The sequence below is a fragment of the Lingula anatina genome, chromosome 3, assembly GCF_051362555.1.
Source record: "Lingula anatina isolate TDL-2025a chromosome 3, LinAna3.0, whole genome shotgun sequence".
Taxonomy (NCBI): domain Eukaryota; kingdom Metazoa; phylum Brachiopoda; class Lingulata; order Lingulida; family Lingulidae; genus Lingula; species Lingula anatina.
The window spans coordinates 2,237,086-2,245,476 of NC_141769.1; positions in this window are offsets into that span (position 1 = coordinate 2,237,086).

The window sequence follows — 8,391 nt, forward strand, 5'->3', positions numbered from 1 at the left end:
AAGATTTTTCTGTTAGAATTAGATTTACGAATTTCCCTAAATATGCAAATTAGGACCGCCATTACTGAAAAACCATTTTACTTCTGTATCTCTTTAATTAGGCAAGCAAACGTGACACATGAAGTGCCCACACCTATGTTTTCAGGGTCAGAGAAAGTGGTTAAGACATTTTCACTATAATCAAATCAGTAATTAGTGCTACACTGTCACAATGTAGCAATTATTCGAATCTGAATTGAATTTGGCAAATAAATACTGCGCTACCATTGGGATGTAAACATATTGGATCACACAACTGCCCCTGATGCCTAGATTTGAAAAAGGTGATTCCCTTATTAATGCAATGGAGGGATTTGCTGCATCAAGTTATTCATGTGATGCAATGCACAGACTTGACATTTAAAATGTTTTTTTTTCAAACATATTTTCTTTGATTTTTATTGATTTATATTAGTAATAAATTGAAATAACACTTGTTATGATGTTCGATATAGCTTTAATGAATTAACCCGTGTCAATATATCAAAAATTTAATTTAAACACGTATTCAGGTCAGCGTTATAAACAGCACACGGGTAATTTCATAGCTGATAACAACGAGGTATTAAATTCTTATGAACTCAATATTATCAAGAATATCAGTTGGTAAGAATTTTCTCTTACATAAAGAATCACCGAGACAAATTTAAAAAATGGAAACGGATAACAACGCGTGCAGTCTCTTCTAGCTGCAACCATAGACCTCACTCGACAAGGCTCTCCTGCAGAGAGGTTTCTGACAGTTTGATCCGGTATTGCATTCGACGCATTAGTCAGAGCTTGTCTAAGCTGGTGCCGATTTGTAGGCTGGACCGTTAAGCTCTTGATTCTGCGAGTGATTTCTGCCCACAGGTTTTCTATTGAATTCATGTCAGGGGAATTTCGGCAACTGGCAACTGGTTTACCTCTTGGTTTTGCAGAAAAGCAGTTTTTGTATGGGTACGGTGTGGTCTGGCATTGTCATCTTGCAAATGGCAAGCAAGTATTCTCTAAAATGTCACTGTATTTCATCTGGTTGAGGTTACCGTCAATTGTCACCAATAGTGTTTTGGCTCCAGCGTGGAAACCGGCCAATACACAGATACTGCCATCGCCACAAGTCACTGTAGGGAGACACAAGCCTCGTGCCGTACCTCGTCTGGAAGCCTACGGACTCTGATTCAGCCATTGCGGTGGTGGAACTCAAACTTTGCCTCGTCTGTAAACATCTACATGAACTCAGTGCTGCGGAACTGCAAATGGTGTCTACCCCACCATTGGCGCAGACGTTGGTGTTGCTCTGTTAATAGAGGTAACCAGCCAAAAGTAGCATCGCATTCACTAGGGTTCTAAAAACACGCCTTTGAATGGAAATTTGCCACTCATTTTGAAGAGGAAGAGTTGTTTTGTCCGGTTGTTGAGACATAACTGCAGAAACAAGTGGTCTTCCCTTCTGGTGGTGACTTTAAGACGTCTGGTTGTGGTCTCTGTGTTGGTGTGCCAGTCTGGGCGTGTTTCTGTAAGACGTTAGAAACTGCTCCCTGGGACACATTCAGCTGTCTGGCAATAGCAGTTTGCTTCTGTCCATTCTGGCATAATGTAACAACAGTGTGGCAAGTTCACGTACCATAAGGTCAGCTAAGTGTCTGCAAAATATCATACTCTTCTGACTGGGCGTTGCCAAAATATGGAGACTTATTCTGCAGAACTGCTGCCCTTTCATACGCATCCTGTAACCAGCCAAAGAGGACTTCTCAGGGAAACTACCACGTATTACGTAATATAACCGCGCTTCAGAAAAAGCAGCCTAATCAACACTACACATGTACCTTTTTAGCTTTAATCTTCTGATGTTCTATTGAATCCGATTAAATGATTGACGGTCCGGAAAACATTCCTGTGTAAATAGCAAGTTTGAAGTCTCAGCAGTTTCTCAAGCTTTTGAATGCTTTTGTTGAGCCCAAATCTGTATTAGCAGAGCAGAAAGGTTAAAAGAAGATGTAGTCTGTCCTGATGAAATTAAACTGAATGACTCCTAACCCAGTGGCAGATTTAGAAGGGGGGTCAGAGGGGTCCTGACCCCCCCCTTCGATTTCTGGTCCCCTTCTTCAAATAATAATTTTGACTAGCTGAATCGATCATAGTTGTAAACCATACCAAACGGACCAGTTCGCCCTCTTAAATACCAAAATTTTCAGGGTCCTACAACAGGCCCTTAACCCCGTGCCAAGTGGGGGGGGGGGGGGATCGGCTTTGCATCCGCGGACCCCTCCCTTCAAATAATCCTGGATCCGCCTCTGCTCACCTTGCTTTATAATTGATGGGCAAGCACTGGCAATTTCACCGTAAAAGTCTGACAATGCAGTGACCTTTGGTAGTTTGACTGACACATACGTAAAAGCAGTTCTGAAGGCAGGTTATAACTATCAGCTGATTGACTTGTGTTTGACAGACACAGGGAAGAAACAATAAAACGTGTACTCGGACACTACGCACAAAGTCAGCACTACCCATCAGACAAGACATCTAATTCATCACATTCCCCGACCCTGAGAACATAGGTGTAGACACTTAATGTGTCACGTTTGCTTGCCTAGTTACAGAGATACAGAAGTAAAACGGTTTTTCAGTAATGGCGGTCCTAATTTGTATATTTAGGGAAATTCTGTAAATCTAATTCTAACAGAAAAATCTTAATAATGTTCCTCGACCCTGAAAATATAGGTAAAGACGCTTCATTTGTCATATTCACCTGTCTAGTTACAGAGATATTGCAGAAAATTGGAAATCTGGCGGCCATTTTGCTTTTTTGCAAATTAGACATTAAAAAACGCAAAATTTCGCTTGGAAACCGGGTTAATCGGATTCAGCATGCCAAAATTATGCCAATAAGTCTGGTTCCCAACCTTTACCCCAAAATGCCCCTTGCTTCTTATGCAGAGACTTTTTTCAAAAATCCCACTAGACTAAATCCACCGCCGTTTTATATTATATTTACTTGCATCAAAGGTTTGCTTTATTATAATACTATTATGCCCAGATTGTGAATATAAAGCGCTTTTACTAAATATCTGCTGTTCGACAGTAGGACCCTAGTTTCCAGACCCTGTGCGATATACAGTTTTTCTGTATGACGGGCAGACTCGGTGTTTCATGATAGCTGTCATGAAACGTAGGGTCCGGTTAAATGCAGGCTCCGGGGGACTGTATATTATACCTAATTACCATGATACAGAGTCCGAGACCCGTTATTTCAGAAACCAGGGGTCCGAAGGAAATAACGGATCCCGGACTTTCTGTCATGGGGGACCTTCTGGTTCATGACACCGGCACGGTTTTGATTTAAGCAAGCCCTATAAGAAAAGAGAATCATTTGAAAACGTTCAAAAGTGAAAAAGCAATTGCAATGCGAATTTTGAGAAAAACATATTTGGCAAACAATACTAAAAATAAGATCCCATTTTTGTCTGCTGAACAAGATATACAGGTGGTAAGACAGGGGCATATCCAGGATATGAAGGGGGGTCATTTTATTTTATTTTACGAATAACAGGCCTCAGATACGAAGCCGATCCTCGGCTCCCTTGTGGTGAGGTTCGGGGCCCGTTGAAGCGCCCCAAAATACATGTATATTAGCGTTTGAAGGTCAAACGGTGCCATTTGGAACCGCCAAGAACTATAAATCAGCTTTAAAAAATTCTTATTTCAAGAGGGGAATATTAGTGTGATTTTTTAGAAACCGAAGAACCACTGAAAATGTTGCTTTAGAAAGTTAAAAACATTATTTTTGTTGAGACAGGATCAACTTCTTTCTAAAACAATCATTCAACTTGTATGTTATGAAAGGTATCGCGGATAAAAACTGATAAAGAATGCATGTCACTTACATCCGTTATACTTACCTCCGTCACAAAATATACCAGGTGTGCTAAAAATTACTGTAATTACTTAAAACGTCATTTCTGTGGTTTTGTGAGTCAATTTTGACATAGTATTCATGCATACTGCTTGCTGTCAAAGACATTATAATACAGAGAAAGAGAGAGTTGATAATTCTATTATCAGTTGGATTGCCAGTATATGACATCCTATTCAAGTTCAATAGTAACTATGGGTATACCTCTGTCAATTTTGAAGTATTACACATTTTATTTTCTCTAATGAATAATGCGACGTTGTACTTTTTAATATAATGCAGCTTCTAAACCGTATCAAAAACAAAAAAACGGACACCACTTCAAGTATTGCGCTTGGCAATCTCTACAAAATGCAAAAAATATATATGTATAATTTTTTTGTGCAGAAAATTCCCATTTTAGAAAATTTTGGCCCGTTTGACCTTGAAATAAAGGTCAAAAGTCAAATCCAAGGGCGTATTTGGAATCTCCACATGACTTTTGGTCAGACTTCTATCGTAATTTTTCCCATTATTCCTTCGGTTTGGGAGATATTTTAACTTGAATTTTCATATATTTTGACAAGGGCGTGTTTCAAACTAGTAGGGGAGCCAAGGCTAGAAATAAGGGTGAAAAAATAAATTTTATGATATAAAATTTTTGAAAATATCGTCCAAGAGCCTGATATCTGGGGTTTAATATGGTGGAAATATATACTATAAGGTGAACTGTAGCAGGAATTGGTCGATTGGATTCAAAATGGCCGCTCTATCCAAGATGGCGACCAACATTTCTACATTTTTTGCAATTAAATCCTCTTTTAATTAATCTAGAATTTCTTTCAATCAAGATATGAGCAAACACCTATCAAATAAAGATTGTCTCTACTATTTCCTGCATTTGTATCATCTACATATAGTATAGAGACTTTGTGATTACAAAAAATCCAATATGGCTGCCCAACACCCCTTACCATTATGAGTGAAGGGTACCGTCTGTCTGTTATAGAAAAGTCTAAATATCTACTTTAATGAATGCTATTTCTATTGTACAATTTTTGGGTAAAGGGGAATTGTTTCAATATTTTAAAGGTAAATTCAAAAGGCTACTTCAATCCAAGATGGCAGCCAAATTTTAAAGTTTTTGCAATGAAGTCATGTTTTCTGTAATGAAGAACTACTTTCAATCGTAGAAAAGCTAAATTTCATCAAAAATTTAATCTCTCCAATACTTTTTGCATTTTGACTATCTGTATGCAGTTTAAATGTTTGATCATTAGGGAAAAATTCAATATGGCTGCAATACACCCCTTACCAATATGAGTCAAAGGCAAAACATATATTATCACAAATTTGGAATATCTATTTTAATGAAGTAAATTATATTTCTATTTAATAATATATGGCTAATGTACATTTGTTTCATTTTTATAAAGGTAACTTTAACACTGTCTATTAATCCAATATGGCCGCTACATCCAAGACAGCAGCCAAAATTTAACCATTTTTTGCAATTGAATACCTTTTTTCTTTAAATCAGAATTTCTTTCAATCTTCTAGAAGCAAAATTTCCTCAGAAATAGATACTCTATAGTACTTCCTGTATTTTTTACTGTTTATATACTGAATAAAGGCTTTATGATTATAGAAAAATCCATCATGGCCACCATAAATCCCTTGGGAAATCCTTGGGAAAACATAATCTGATCACCCGGCATAAATGGATTCATCGCCAATGGGCAATGTACTGAAAAAAACCATAACAAAAGGTACTGGAGATGCATTATTTGCACATGTGTATCTACCATGTTGATGAGAGCTGGTGAAACCTAATACTGCATCATCCAAGGCAGCAGGCTTGGGGAGGATTCATAATGCCCATTATATTCTTGCGTAAGTATTTCTTGCGGAATTTTTGTTATGAAAATTAACCCCACAGAAATTTTAACAGGCCCTTTAACAGAATTAGATACAGGGATGGAGTCTTCTTCACTGTCATTTTGCTACATATTCGGGTGCACATCTAAAAGCAAGTTCGTAATTTTTCATATACAAAGGATTATTACCACATACTTTGAAAGCTGTATGTAATCCTGCTTTACCTGTGAATTCAAGTTTTAAAAGATCCACAGTGACTAAATAAGCCCACCTTAGGTTAACAGCCAAGTTAAAAGTAATGTTCCAACATTATAGTAACAAACCGGGGTATATAAGCAATCTAGAAATGATAAGTTGGATGTCATCTATAAAATCTATATCACTGCCAAATGAAAAAATATTACATTGAATAAGAGATCAACAAACTACGCAGAGTGCCATTGATTCGTAATGGTAAGGGGTATTAGGCAGCCATATTGGATTTTACTCTAATCAAAAAGCCCTAATCATATTGTTAACAAATATTAAATATTGTTTACAAATATGTGGGAAATATTTAACAGAATCTATATTTCGTGAAATATTGTTTTAAACGTGATTGAAATAATTTCTAGATTAAAGAAAATATGCCTTAAATAATTCTTCGTTTTGGCCAAAAATAAGATTTTCCTCGAGTAAACGGCAATTTTCCCGTACTTACCAATGGTCAACGACCCCATTCCTGCATTCAAAGTTAGTCCAGGGTTTTTTCCCAATACGTTCTGTTTTTTGTTAAAACCTCTTAAGAGATTTTAACTGACGGAGCCCTCTCTGACATTGCATAGTCACGTGACATCGAGCGATATTTTCTGGTGACCTACTTAAAACCGCGGAAAAGCAGAAAACAACAACACTGTATAACACTAATATAAGATTTATAAGATATATTCGTCTTATTGCTCAAAATGCATTTATATCTACAATGTGTGCAGTTCTGGGCTTTTCGTTATCCGACGCACTGTACAAAAACTCGCAACTAACGCCTGCAGATTGCATCATGTGCGTCTGTTTTCTCATGGCGCCATATGTTAGTTGGGTCTCGAATGAACGCAAGAATTCGCGTGACACCCCAACGTCAATGGCAACGGATGCCTTGACGAACGGGAAGAAAGGAAACGAAAGCCCTATTGACAAGCACAGATTTTAGTTTTATAACAATAACAGCCATTTTAGTGGTAAAATGCAATATAATATATTTCCATGCATTGTTTACAATGTATTTCTTGCGGAATTTTGAATCTCAAAGGAAGAGTTATTATTGCTTTAATTGCAAAAATTGGTGAAATTATGGCCGCCATCTTGGATGAAGAGCCGTTTTGAATAAAGATATGGTCTTAGCTTTACTTAAAAAAAAGAATTGTCCTTTACCCATAAATTGCAAAGGAAATATGAAATTTACTTCATTAAAGAAGATATTTGATCTTTCGAATAAGACACCGTACATGTCGTGCACACCTAAGTTGGGCCATAATGGTCAGGGGTGCATGGTGGCCATGTTGGATTTTTCTCTAATTATAAAGCTTCATACTGTACAGAGAGAGAGGAAAATACAGGTCATATTGTACAGAATGTATAATTCATGATGTGTTGCTTCTATCATTGATTGAAAGTGCCCAGTAATTCTAGATTCTAGAAAACATGACTTAAGTTGGTAATGAGTGTACATTTCATGTTCTGTAAGGGTTAGCTGTGGATACCACATTTTTAGTTGTGGTACTTACATCTATATGGAACGCCGTTTGTACAAAAATGATGAAAGTATCATTTTGACAAGATTTTTTTTTTTGCGAGGTGCAAACATCATTTTGAGAGAAAAGTATTTTCTACAAGGTCGTTTTATCATTTTGCATGTCGAATTTATCATTTTGAGATACGACATTCTTTGCGCAAGATGACACAATACCAGGGGTCATCTCATAACAAACAGTGGGAAAAGGAACTAACGCATCCAAGGGTCCGTGTATGGTGGGGCAAAATGATTTACATTTTGCCAGAAAATGAACAAAAGGGCCGTTTTTCATTTCCATTTGATAGAAATGGCAAAATAACTTTCATTTTTCCATTGAAACTAAAATGGCAAAAATGAACATGTTTCAATATCTCATTTTTTCACAGAAGGAGAAAGGGGCATATTTTCTAATATTTCACTCTCTAGACATGGGAAATCAGTGGATGTTTCTATTTTCTAACGCGTTTGGAAATCTGTTGTTTTAGCTTTTACTCGACATGCAAAATGATAACATGACTTTGTAGAAAATTCTTTTCTCATGAAATGAAACTGACAATCTCAAAATGATGTTTGCACCTCGCAAAAAAATTTTCTTGTCAAAATGATACCTTCATCATTTTTGTACAAACGGCCTTCCATACATGTATGCTGTGAAACAAATGGCATCAAAGCTATACTGTGAAATTTGGATTGTGTCTTTTAAAAAAGTTACTGTCACATTACTAAAATGACTTAGCAGATTATTTCAGCAAAGGATAAAAACAACAGTCTCATCAGTATTGATATATATTGGCTAGAATCATATAGCTGAATTAAAAATATTTCGCTTTAA